This window comes from Carica papaya, chromosome 5 (assembly GCF_054855325.1).
Source record: "Carica papaya isolate Zhongbai chromosome 5, ASM5485532v1, whole genome shotgun sequence".
Classification (NCBI taxonomy): domain Eukaryota; kingdom Viridiplantae; phylum Streptophyta; class Magnoliopsida; order Brassicales; family Caricaceae; genus Carica; species Carica papaya.
Window position 1 is genome coordinate 19,564,844 of NC_142313.1, and position 13,339 is coordinate 19,578,182.

Here is a 13,339-nt window from a genome sequence, read left to right on the forward strand (position 1 = left end):
ATTTTGCGCTACGAATACATACACTCCTCCTTCCCTCCCCCCTCTCATTTGTTTCCTATTGCGTTCACACTGCACCTATGCTTCTCGTTCCCATATCAAATAAAATCCCTTGGTGCCTTGACTCATATTTGTGAATAATCCAACGGACCATAAATCCTATCACGCGTAATGTCGAACGCCCCATCTACAAAAATATTTGTGCAACACGAGGACTTCTCAGGAGGTCACCCATCCTAGTACTACTCTCGCCCAAGTACACTTAACTGCGGAGTTCTGATTTGATCTAGTGCATTAGTGCTGGTATGATTGCACCTCTTTAATTTTGCGCTACAAATAGATACACTCCTTCTCTTTCCCCCGTCCCCTCCTGTCATTTATTTTGTTGTGCATGCACACTTTACCTCTACTTCCCGTTCCCATATCAAGTAAAATACCCTGGCACCTTGACTAACATTTGCGAGTAAATCAGTGGACCATAGTTCTAGTCGCGCGTAACGTTGAACGCCCCATCTGCAAAAAAATAGGTGCAACAGGAAGACTTCCCAGGAGGTCATTAATCCTAGTACTACTCTCGCCCAAGCACATTAAACTGTAGTCCCAATCATGTGTAACGTTGAACGCCCCATCTACAAAAAAATTGGTGCAACACAAGGACTTCTCAGGAGGTCACCCATCCTAGTACTACTCTCGCCCAAGCACACTTTACTACAAAGTTCTAATTGGATCTAGTGCATTAGTGCTAGTATGATCTCACCCGTTTCATTCTGCGCTATAAATATATACACTCTTTCTCTTTTCCTCCCCCTCCCGTCATTTGTTTCCATGTGCCTGCACACTGTACATCTTCTTCTCGTTCTAATATCAAGTAAAATTTCCCAGTGTCTTAACTCAAATTTACGAATAAACCAGCATACCATAGTTCCAGTCGTGCGTAATGTCGAATGCCCCATCTGCAAAAAAAAATGGGGTCAACACGAGGACTTCCCAGGAGGTAACCCATCCTAGTACTACTTTCTCCCAAGCACACTTAACTATGGAGTTCTGATGGGATCTGGTGCATTAGTGCTGGTATGATTGCACCCGTTTCATTCTGTGCTGCAAATACATATACTCCTTCTCCTTCCCTCCCCCTTCCCGTCATTTGTTTCCTTGTGCGTGCACACTGCACCTCTGCTTCTCGTTCTAATATCAAGTAAAATGTCCCGGCACCTTGACTCACATTTGTGAATAAACCAGCAGACCAAAGTTCCAGCCACACGCAACGTTTATTGTGTCGTGTGAAAAATAACAGGTGTAACACGAGAACTTTCCAAGAGGTTAGCCATCTTAGTACTACTCTCATCAAAGGACACTTAACTGCATAGTTCTTATGGGATTCGGTGCATTAGTGCTGGTCTAATCGCACCCATCCCACTCTGCACTATAAATACATGTGCCCCTTCTCCTTTCCTCCCTCCTCCCGTCATTTGTTTTCGTTGTACACGCACACTTCACCTCTGCTTCTAGTTCTAATATCGAGTGAAATGCTCTGATGGCTCGACTCTTGCCCATATAAATGGATCGCCCGCCACACTTCTATTTTTATTGTTATACTATGTAAGATACTCGTAATAACACTCTCATCACATGATGGGATTTAATTGAATGCACGAAAAATATTAAGCAAAATGCCACGGCGCCGTGACTCACGTTTGCGAATGAACCGACAGATCGTCGCTCTGATCCTACATAATGTTTAATGCCCTGTTTGCAAAAAGAATGGTACAACACGAGAACTTCCCAAGAGGTCACCCATCCAAGTACTACTCCCGCCCAAAAATGCTTAAATACGGAGTTCTGATGGGATCCGACGAATTAGTGCTAGTATGATCGCACTTGTTCCATTTCGTGCTATAAATAGATATACCCTTTTTCCTTCCCTCCCCCCTTTCGTCATTTTTCTCGTTGTGCGTGCACCCTGCACCTCTTCTTCTAATTCTAATATCAAGCGAAATGCCCCGGTTGCTCGACTCACGCCCAGATGAACGGACCACTTGTTGCACCTCATTTTTTGTAGTTCTGCTATGGAAGATGCTCGTAAGGACACTCTTATCACGTGGTGGAATATAAATGAATGCACGAAAAATATTAAACAAAATGCCTTGGCGCCACAACTCACGTTTGGAAATGACCTGACGGACTGTTGTTCCGGTCGCGCATAATGTTTATTTCCTCATGTGCACAGAAACAGGTGCAACACAAAGACTTTCCAAGAAGTCAACCATCTTAGTACTACTCTCACTCAAGGACACTTAACTGTAGAGTTCTTATGGGATTCAGTGCATTAGTGCTGGTATTATCGCACCCGTCCAGTTCCGTGCTACAAGTGCATGTGCCCCTTCTCTTTCCCTCCCCTCTCTCATCATTTATTTCGCTGTGCGCACACACCTCATCTCTGCTTTTAGTTCTAATATCAAGCGAAATACCTCGGTGCCTCGACTCATGCCCATATGAACGGATCGCTTGATGCACCACTATTTTCATTGTTCTACTATGTAAGATACTCGTAATAACACTCTTATCCCATGATGGGCTTTAATTAAATGCACGAAAAATTTTAAGCAAAATGCCCCGGCACGTTTACGAATGAACTGGCGGACCGTCGCTCTAGTCTTGCGTAACGTTTAATGCCCCATCTGAAAAAAGAAGGGTGCAACACAAGGACTTCTCAAGAGGTCACCCATCCTAGTTCTACTATCGCCCAAAAATGCTTAACTGTGGAGTTCTGATGAGATCCGGTGAATTAGTGCTGGTATGATCGCACTCATTCCATTTTGTGCCGTAAATAGATACACCCCTGTTCTTTTCCTCCCCCCTCCCGTCATTTTTTTCGCAGTGTGCGCACCCTGCACCTCTTCTTCCAATTCTAATATCAAGCGAAATACCCCGGCGGCTCGACTCACGCCCAGATGAACGGACCATCCACCACACCTCGTTTTTTATTATTCTACTTTGTAAGCTACTCGTAATGACACTCTTATCACGTGGTGGACTATAAATGAATGCACAAAAAATATTAATAAAAATGCCATGGCGCCGAGATTTACACCGGCGAATGAACCTGTGGACTGCATCTCTGATCGTGAATAATACTTAACGCTCCATCCGAAAAGGGACGGGTGCAACATGAGGATTCAGTGGGATTCTAATGACACTTAACTGCAGAGTTCTTATGGGATTCAGTGCATTAATGCTAGACTGATCGCACCCGTCCCATTCCCCGCTACAAATGCATTTACCCCTTCGCCTTCCCCCCCCCTCCGATCATTTGTATCATTGTACACGCACACCTCACATCTGTTTCTAGTTTTAATATCCTTCAAAATGCCCCGGCCATGCCCAAATGAACAGATTGCTCGCCGCACCTCTCTTTTTGTTGTTCAACTATGTAAGATACTCGTAATAACACTCTTATCACGTGGTGGGCTATAATTGAATACACAAATAATATTTAGCAAAATGCCCCGGTGCCGTGACTCATGTTTGCGAACGAACCGGTGAACTTTCGCTCTGGTCCCGCGTAATATTTAAAGTCCCGTATGCGAAAAGAATGGTGCAACACGAGGACTTCCCAAGAGGTAACCCATCCTATTACAACTCTCGCCCAAGCACGCTTGACTGTGAAATTTGGATGAGATCTAGTGAATTAATGCTGGTATGATCAAACCTATTCTAATTTACACTACAAATATATATATTCTTTCTCATTCTTACCCCCCCTCCCGTCATTTATTTTGTTGTGCGTGCACACCGCACTTCTGCTTCTAGTTCTAATATCAAAGAAAATGCACCGGCGCCTCGACCCATGCCCATATGAAAGGATCGCCCGCTGCGCCTCTGTTTTCATTGTTCTACTATGTAAGATACTCATAATAGCACTTTTATCACGTGATTGGCTTTAATTGGATGCACACAAAAAATTAAGCAAAATGCCCTTGCGTCGTGACTCATGTTTGCGAGCCAGAAGAATGTCATTCTGGTCCCGTGTAACGTTTAATGCTCCATCTGCAAAAAGAAGGGTACAACACGAGAATTTCCTAGGAGGTCACCCATCCTAGTACTACTCTCGCCCAAAAATGCTTAACTGCGGAGTTTTGATGGGATCCGACGGATTAGTGTTGGTATGATCGCACCCGTTCCATTTCACACTACAAATAGATATACCTCTTCTCCTTCCCTCCCCCCTCCCGTCATTTTTTTTGTTGTGCGCACACTCTGCACCTCTGCTTCTAATTCTAATATCAAGCAAAATGTCCCAGTGGCTCGACTCACACCCAAATGAACGGATCGCCCGTTTCATTTCACACTGCAAATAGATATACCCCTTCTCCTTCCCTCCCCCCACCCATCAATTTTTTTGTTGTGCGCACACTCAGCACCTCTGCTTCTAATTCTAATATCAAGGAAAATACCCCGACAACTCGACTCATGCCCAGATGAACGCACCGCTTGCTGTACCTCATTTTTCATTATTCTACTATGTAAGATGCTCGTAATGACACTCTTATCACGTGGTGGACTATAAATGAATGCACAAAAAATTTTAAGCAAAATGCCCTGACGCTGGAACTCACATTTGTGAATGAACTGACAGACCGTGGTTCTGGTCACGCGTAACGTTTATTTTCTCATTTGCACAAAAATAGGTACAACACGAGGACTTTCTAAGAGGTCAACCATTTTAGTACTACTTTCACCCAAGGACACTTAACTGCAGAGTTCTTATGGGATTCGGTGCATTAATGCTGGTATGATCGCACCCGTCCCATTTCGCGCTACAAGTGCATGTGCCCCTTCTCCTTCCCTCTCCCCTCCTGTCATTTGTTTTGCTATGCGCGCACACCTCACCTCTGCGTCTAGTTCTAATATCAAGTAAAATGCCTTGGCACCTCGACCCATGCCCATATGAACGGATCGCCCGCTGCAACTTTATTTTCATTGTTCTATTATGTAAGATACTCGTAATAACACTCTTATCACTTGATGGACTTTAATTAAATGCAAAAAATATATTAAGCAAAATGTCCCAGCGTCGTGACTCACATTTGCGAATGAACTGGTAGATCGTCGCTCTGGTCCCATGTAACGTTTAACACCCCATCTACGAAAAAAAGGGTGCAACACGAGGACTTCCCAGGTGGTCACCCGTCCTAATACTACTCTCGCCCAAAAATGCTTAACGGTGGAGTTTTAATGGGATCCGGTGAATTAGTGTTGGTATTAGCGCACTTGTTCCATTTCGCGCTGTAAATAAATATACCCCTTCTCTTTCCCTCTCCCCTCCCGTCATTTTTTTCACTGTGCGCACACCCTGCACCTCTGCTTCTAATTCTAATATTAAGTGAAATGCTCCGATAGCTCAACTCGCGATCAGATGAATGGACCGTCCGCCGCACCTCATTTTTTATTATTCTACTATGTAAGCTAATCGTAATAACACTCTTATTACATGGTGGACTGTAAATGAATGAACGAAAAATATGAAGCAAAATGCCATGGCACCAAGACTCACGCTGATGAATGAACCGGTGGACTGCGTCTCCGGTCACGCGTAGTGTTTAACACTCCATCCGAAAAAAGACAGGTGCAAAACGAGGATTCAGTGGGATTCCAAGGACATTTAACTGCAGAGTTCTTATGGGATTCAGTGCGTTAGTGCTGGACGGATCGCGCCCGTTCCATTCCCCGCTACAAATGCATGTGCCACTTCGGCTTCCCTCCCTCCTTCGATCATTTGTATCACTGTACAATCACACCTCACCTCTTTTTCTAGTTTTAATATCAAGACAAATGCCCTGGCGCCTTGATTCATGGCTAGATGAATGGATCACCTGCCGCACCTCTATTTTTTATTTTCTACTATATAAGATACTCGTAATAACACTCTTATCACGTGGTGGGCTATAATTGAATGCATGAATAATATTAAGCAAAATGCTTGGCACTGTGACTCACTTTTACGAACGAACCGGCAGACTGTCACTCCAGTCCCACATAACGTTTAACGCCCTGTCTGCAAAAAAAAGGGTGTAACACAAGGACTTCCCAATAGTTCACCCATCCTAGTACTACTCCCACCGAAGCACGCTTAACTGCAGAGTTTTCATGGGATCCAGTGAATTAGTGTTGGTATGATCAAACCTATTATAATTCGCACTTTAAATATATATATATCCCTTCTCCTTCCCTCCCCCCTCCCGTTATTTGTTTCGATGTGTGTGCACACCGCATGTTTGTTTCTAGTTCTAATATCAAGCGAAATGCGTCGGCGCCTCTGTTTTTGTTGTTCTATTATGTAAGATATTCTTAATAACACTCTTATCACATGATGGATTTTAATTGAATATACAAAAAAATTTGAGAAAAATGTCCCGACGTCGTGACTCACATTTGCGAATGAACCGGCGAACCGTCGCTCCGGTCCCGCATAACGTTTAACGACCCGTCTGCAAAAAGAAGAGTACAACACAAGTAGTTCCAGCAGGTCACCGATCCTAGTACTACTCTCGCCCAAGCACACTTACCTACAAAGTTCTGATGGGATCTGGTGAACTAGTGCTGGTATGATCGCACTCGTTCTTATTTGCACCTCAAATATATATACCCCTTCTCCTTCCCTTTCCCCTCCCGTCATTTGTTTTGTTGTGCGTGTACTTAACCTCTGCTTCTAGTTCTAATATCAAACAAAATGCCCCGGTGCCTCGACTCATGCCGATATGAACGGATCACCTGCCGCACCTCGTTTTTCATTATTTTACAATGTATGATACTCGCAATGATACTCTTATAACGTTATGAATTTTAATTGAATACACACAAAAATTTGAGAAAAATGACCCGACGCCGTGACTCTCATTTGCGAATGGATCGGTGGACTGTCGCTCTAATTCTGCATAACCGTTGACACCTCAACTACAAAAAGAAAGGTGCAACACAAGGACTTCCTAGGAGGTCACCAATCCTAGTACTACTCTCACCCAAGCACACTTAACTGCGAAGTTCTAATGGGATCCAGTGAACTAGAGCTGGTATGATCGCACCCGTTCTAGTTTGGGCCGCAAAGACATGTACCCCTTCTCCTTCCCTCTCCCCTCCCATCATTTGTTTCACTATGCGCGCACCTCACCTCTGTTTCTAGTTCTAATATCAAGCAAAATGCCTCGGCGCCTCAACTCAAGCCCATATGAATGAATTGCCCCCTGCACCTCAATTTTTCTTATTCTACTATGTATGATACTCACAATGATACTCTTATCACATTATGGGCTTTAATAGAATGTGCAAAAAATATTAAGCAAAATGCCCCGGCACCGTGACTCTAGTTTGCAAATGAACCGACGGACTGTCGCTCAAGTCTTGCGTAATGTTTAAAGCCTCGTCTGTAAAAAGTAGGGGGCAATACGACAACTTCCTTGGTGGTCACTCATCCTAGTACTACTCTCGCCCAAACACGCTTAATTATGAAGTTCTAATGAGATCCAGTGAACTAGAGCTTGTATGATCGCACCCGTTCTAGTTTGCACCGCAAAGACATATAACCCTTCTCCTTCCCTCTCCCCTCCCATCATTTGTTTCGCTGTGTGCGCACCTCACCTCTGCTTCTAGTTCTAATATCAAGCGAAATGCCCAGCACCTCGATTCATGCCCATATGAATGAACAACCTGTCGCACCTCATTTTTCGTTGTTCTACTATGTAAGATGCTCGCAAGGACACTCTTATCACGTGATGGGCTTTAATTGAATGCGCAAAAAATATTAAGAAAAATACTCAGGCGCCGTGACTCATGTTTGCGAATGAACCGGCAGACCGTCGCTCTGGTTCTAAAAAACATTTAATGTCCTGTTTGCAAAAAGAAGGGTGCAACACGGGGACCTCCCAGGAGGTCACCCATCCTAGTACTACTCTCACCCAAGCACGCTTAACCGCAGAGTGCTGATTGGATCCGGTGAATTAGTGCTGGTATGATCGCACCCATTCAATTCCGCGCCGCAAATACATATACCCCTTTTGCTTCCCTCCCCCCTCCCATAATTTGTTTCGCTTTGCGTACACACCTCACCTCTGCTTGTAGTTCTAATATCGAGCAAAATACCCCGGCGCCTCGACTCATGGCCATATGAACAGATCGGCCACCGCATCTCTGTTTTCATTATTTTACTAAGTAAGATACTCGTAATAACACTCTTATCACGTGATGAGCTTTAATTGAATGCACAAAAAATATTAAGAAAAATGCCCCGGCACTGTGACTCACGTTTGTAAATAAACTAGCAGACCGTCGCTCTGGTCCTGCGTAATGTTTACCGTCTTGTCTGCAAAAAGAAGGGTGCAACATGATAATTTCCCAGGAGGTTATCCATCCTAGTACTATTCTCACCCAAAAACACTTAACTGTGGAGTTTTGGTGGGATCCAATGAATTAGTGCTGGTATGATCACACCCATTCCATTTTGCGCTGCAAATACATATACCCTTTCTCCTTCTCTCCTCCTTCCCGTTATTTTTTTTATTGTGCGTGCACTCTGCATTTCTTCTTCTAATTCTAATATCAAGCGAAATGTCGCGGCGGCTTGACTCACGCTCAGATTAACAGTCCGCCTGCAGCACCTCGTTTTTCGTTGTTCTACTATGTAAGATGCTCATAATGAGACTCTTATAACGTGGTGGACTATAAGTGAATGCACGAAAATTATTTAAGCAAAATTTCCTAATGCCATGACTCACGTTTGTAAATGAACCGACGGACCGTGGTTCCTTTCTCGTGTAATGTTTATTGCCTCGTGTGCAAAGAAACAGGTGCAACACGAGGACTTTCCAAGAGGTCAACCATCTTAGAACTACTCTCACCAAAGGACACTTAACTGCAGAGTTCTTACAAGATTCAGAGTAATAGTGCTTGTCTGATAGCACCCGTCCCATTCTACATTATAAATGCATGTGGCCCTTCTCCTTCCCTCCACCCTCCCGTCATTTGTTTTCCGGTACGCGCACACCTCACCTCTGCTTCTAGTTCTAATATCAAGAAAAATGCCCCGACGCCTCAACTCATACCCATATAAATAGATCTCCTACCGCACATCTATTTTCATTGTTCTACTATGTAAGATACTCGTAATAACACTCTTATCGATGGGCTTTAATTGAATGCACGAAAAATATTAAGCAAAATGCCCCGGCGCTGTGACTCACATTTGCGAATGAACCGGTGGACTGTCGCTCTGGTCCCACGTAACGTTTAATGCCCCATCTGTAAAAAGAATGGTGCAACATCAGAACTTGCTAGAAGGTCACCCATCCTAGTACTACTCTCGCTCAAGCACACATAATTGTGGAGTTCTGATGGGATACGATTAATTAGTGCTGGTATGATTGCACCTGTTTCATTTCCCGCATCAAATACATGTACCCCTTCTCCTTCCCTCCTCCCTCCCGTCATTTTTTTCGTTGTGCATGCACCCCACACCTCTTCTTCTAATTCTAGTTTCAAGCGAAATACCCCGATAGCTCGATTTACGCCAAGATGAAATGACCGCCTGCCGCACCTTATTTTTCGTTGTTATACTATGTAAAATACTCGTAACAAGACTCTTATAACGTAGTGGACTATAAATGAATGCACAAAAAAGTATTAAGAAAAATGCCCTAACGCCACGACTCACGTATGCAAATGAACCGACGGACCATGATTCCTTTCGCGCGTAACGTTTATTTCCTCGTGTGCAATGAAATAGGTTCAACACGAGGACTTTCTAAGAGGTCAACCATCTAAGAACTACTCTCACCAAAGGACAATTAACTACAAAGTTCTTACAGGATTTAGTGCAATAGTGCTGGTGTGATAGCACCCGTCCCATTCTACACTACAAATACATGTGCCCCTTCTCCTTCCCTTCCCCTCCCATCATTTGTTTTACTGTACACGCACACCTCACCTCTGCTTATAGTTCTAATATCAAAGGAAATGCCCCGACGCCTCGACTCAAGCCCATATAAATAGATTACCCGCCGCAACTTTATTTTCGTTGTTCTATTATATAAGATACTTGTAATAACACTCTTATCACGTGATGGGATATAATTGAATGCACAAAAAATATTAAGCAAAATGCCCCGGCACCGTGACTCACGTTTGCGAATGAACCGACGGATTGTCGCTCTGGTCCCGCGCAACGTTAATGCCCCGTCTGCAAAAGAAGGGGTACAACAAAAGGACTTCCTAGGAGGTCACCCATCCTAATATTACTCTCACCAGAAAATGCTTAACTGCGGAGTTCTGATTGGATCAGGTGAATTAGTGTTGGTGTGATCGCAGCCGTTCTAGTTCATGTCACAAATACATATACCCCTTCTCCTCTCCTCCCCACCCCCCCATCTTTTGTTTCGTTGTACGCACACACCTCACCCCTTCTTTTACTTCTAATATCAAGTGAATTTTTCCGGCACCTCGACTCATGCTCATATGAACGGATTGTCTGCCGTAACTCTGTTTTTGTTGTTCTACTATGTAAGATACTCGTAATAACACTCTTATCACGTGATGGGCTTATGTTGAATGTACAAAAAATATTAAGCAAAATGCCCTGGCATCGTGACTCACGTTTGCAAATGAACCGGCAGACCGTCGCTCCGGTCCTGCATAATGTTTAACGTCTCATCTGTAAAAAGAATTGTGCAACACAAAGACTTCCCAGCAGGTCACCAATCCTAGTACTACTCTCGCCTAAGCACACTTAACTGCGAAGTTCTGATAGAATCCAAAGAACTAGTGCTGGTATGATAGCACCCTTTATTGTTTGCGCTGTAAATATATATATCGCTTCTCCTTCCCTCTCCCTTCCCGACAGTTGTTTCACTGTACGCGAACCTCACCTCTGCTTCTATTTCTAATATCAAGCGAAATATTCCAGCGCCTCGACTTATGCCCATATGAATGGATCACCCGTCGTACCTTGTTTTTCGTTGTTTTACTACTTAAGATGCTCGTAATGACACTCTCATCACGTGATGGGCTTTAATGAATGCACAAAAAATATTAAACAAAATGCCCCAACACTGTGACTCACGTTTGTAAATGAACCGAGGGACTGTGGTTCTTTTCGCGCGTAATGTTTATTGCCTCGTGTGCAAAGAAACAGGTGCAACACGAGGACTTTCCAAGAGGTCAACCATCTTAGAACTACTGTCACCAAAGGACACTTAACTGCAGAGTTCTTACAGGATTCAGAGCAATAGTGCTTGTCTGATAACACCCGTCCTATTCTACACTACAAATGCATGTGGCCCTTCTCCTTCCCTCCACCCTCCCGTCATTTGTTTTGCTGTACGCGCACACCTCACCTCTTCTTCTAGTTCTAATATCAATAAAAATACCCTGACGCCTAGACTCATGCCCATATAAATGGATCTCCTGCTGCACATCTGTTTTCGTTGTTCTACTATGTAAGATATTCATAATAACACTCTTATCGCGTGATGGGCTTTAATTAAATGCACGAATAATATTGAGCAAAATGCCCAGATGCCGTGACTCACGTTTGCGAATGAACCGGTGGACTGTCGCTCTGGTCCCATGTAACGTTTAATGCCCCATCTGCAAAAAGAATGGTGCAACATGAGAACTTGCCAGAAGGTCACCCATCCTAGTACTACTCTCGCCCAAGAACGCATAACTGCGGAGTTATGATGGGATCCGGTGAACTAGTGCTGGTGATCACACCCTTTCTATTTTGCACCGCAAATAGATATGCCCCTTCTCCTTCCCTCTCCCTTCCCGTCATTTGTTTCGTTGTACGGGCACCTCACCTCTGGTTCGAGTTCTAATATCAAGCGATATGCCTGGCACCTCGACCCATGCCCATATGAAGGAATCACCCGCCGTACCTCATTTTTTATTGTTATATTATTTAAGATGCTCGCAATGACACTCTCTCATGTGAGAGCCTTTAGTTGAATATACAAAAAATCTTAAGCAAAATGCCCCAGCACTGTGACTCACGTTTGCAAATGAACCGGTGGAGCGTCGCTCCGGTCCCGAGTAATGTTTAACGCCACGTCTGCAAAATAAAGGGTGCAACATGAGAACTTCCTAGGAGGTCACCCATCCTAGTACTACTCTCGCCTAAGAACGTGTAACTACGGAGTTCTGATCGGATCCAGTGAACTAGTGCTGGTATGATCACACCCTTTCTATTTTGCACCACAAATACATATGCCCCTTCTCCCTCCCTCTCCCTGCCCGTTATTTGTTTCATTGTACGGGCACCTCACCTCTGCTTCGAGTTCTAATATCAAGCGATATGCCCTGGTGCCTCGACCCATGGGCATATGAAGGGATCACCCGCTGCACCTCATTTTTTGTTGTTCTATTATTTAAGATGCTCGCAATGACACTCTCATCATGTGAGGGATTTTAGTTGAATACGCAAAAAATCTTAAGCAAAATGCCCCAGCATCGTGACTCACGTTTGCAAATGAACCGGTGGACTGTCGCTCCGGTCTCGCGTAATGTTTAACGCCACGTCTGCAAAATTAAGGGTGCAACACGAGAACTTCCTAGGAGGTAACCCATCCTAGTACTACTCTCGCCCAAGAACGCATAACTGTAGAGTTTTAATGGGATTCGGTGAACTAGTGCTGGTATGATCACACCCTTTCTATTTTGCACCACAAATACATATGCCCCTTCTCCTTTTCTCTACCTTCCCATCATTTGTTTTGTTGTGCGCGCACCGCACCGCTGCTTCGAGTTCTAATATCAAGCGAAATGCCCTGGCGCCTCGACCCATGTCCATATGAAGGGATCGCCCGCCGCACCTCATTTTTTGTTGTTATACTATTTAAGATGCTCGCAATGACACTCTCATAACGTGAGGGGCTTTAGTTGAATACGCAAAAAATCTTAAGCAAAATGCCCTGGCGCCGTGGTTCATATTTGTTAATGAACCAACGGACCGTCGCTCCGGTCCCGCGTAACGTTTAATACCCCATCTGCAAAAAGAAGGGTGCAACACGAGGAATTCCCAGGAGGTCACCCATCCTAGTACTACTCATGCCCAAGCACGCTTTTTTGCAGAGTTCTGATGGGATCTAGTAAACTAGTATTGGTATGATCGCACCCTTTCTTGTTTGTGCCGCAAATACATATGCCCCTTCTCCTTCTCTCTCCCCTCCCATCTTTTGTTTCGCTGTGCGTGCACCTTACCTCTGCTTCTAGTTCTAATGTCAAGCGAAATGCCCCGGCCCCTCGATTCATGCCCATATGAACAAAACACCGGTTGCACCTAATTTTTCGTTGTTCT

General features: G+C 44.3%; 13 pseudogenes; all 13 read right to left on the reverse strand.

Moving 5' to 3' along the window:
- Positions 1 to 195: 195 nt before the first annotated feature.
- On the reverse strand, positions 196 to 314 carry LOC148254635 (5S ribosomal RNA; annotated as a pseudogene).
- Positions 315 to 637: 323 nt separating this feature from the next.
- On the reverse strand, positions 638 to 756 carry LOC148254636 (5S ribosomal RNA; annotated as a pseudogene).
- A 207-nt stretch (positions 757 to 963) lies between these two features.
- LOC148254637 (5S ribosomal RNA) lies at positions 964 to 1,082 on the reverse strand (annotated as a pseudogene).
- A 676-nt stretch (positions 1,083 to 1,758) lies between these two features.
- LOC148254638 (5S ribosomal RNA) lies at positions 1,759 to 1,877 on the reverse strand (annotated as a pseudogene).
- Positions 1,878 to 2,686: 809 nt separating this feature from the next.
- Positions 2,687 to 2,805, reverse strand: LOC148254639 (5S ribosomal RNA; annotated as a pseudogene).
- A 1,250-nt stretch (positions 2,806 to 4,055) lies between these two features.
- Positions 4,056 to 4,174, reverse strand: LOC148254640 (5S ribosomal RNA; annotated as a pseudogene).
- Positions 4,175 to 6,496: 2,322 nt separating this feature from the next.
- Positions 6,497 to 6,614, reverse strand: LOC148254641 (5S ribosomal RNA; annotated as a pseudogene).
- A 348-nt stretch (positions 6,615 to 6,962) lies between these two features.
- Positions 6,963 to 7,081, reverse strand: LOC148254642 (5S ribosomal RNA; annotated as a pseudogene).
- Positions 7,082 to 7,895: 814 nt separating this feature from the next.
- On the reverse strand, positions 7,896 to 8,014 carry LOC148254643 (5S ribosomal RNA; annotated as a pseudogene).
- A 350-nt stretch (positions 8,015 to 8,364) lies between these two features.
- LOC148254644 (5S ribosomal RNA) lies at positions 8,365 to 8,483 on the reverse strand (annotated as a pseudogene).
- A 3,622-nt stretch (positions 8,484 to 12,105) lies between these two features.
- LOC148254645 (5S ribosomal RNA) lies at positions 12,106 to 12,224 on the reverse strand (annotated as a pseudogene).
- Positions 12,225 to 12,572: 348 nt separating this feature from the next.
- On the reverse strand, positions 12,573 to 12,691 carry LOC148254646 (5S ribosomal RNA; annotated as a pseudogene).
- A 348-nt stretch (positions 12,692 to 13,039) lies between these two features.
- Positions 13,040 to 13,158, reverse strand: LOC148254647 (5S ribosomal RNA; annotated as a pseudogene).
- Positions 13,159 to 13,339: the final 181 nt, after the last annotated feature.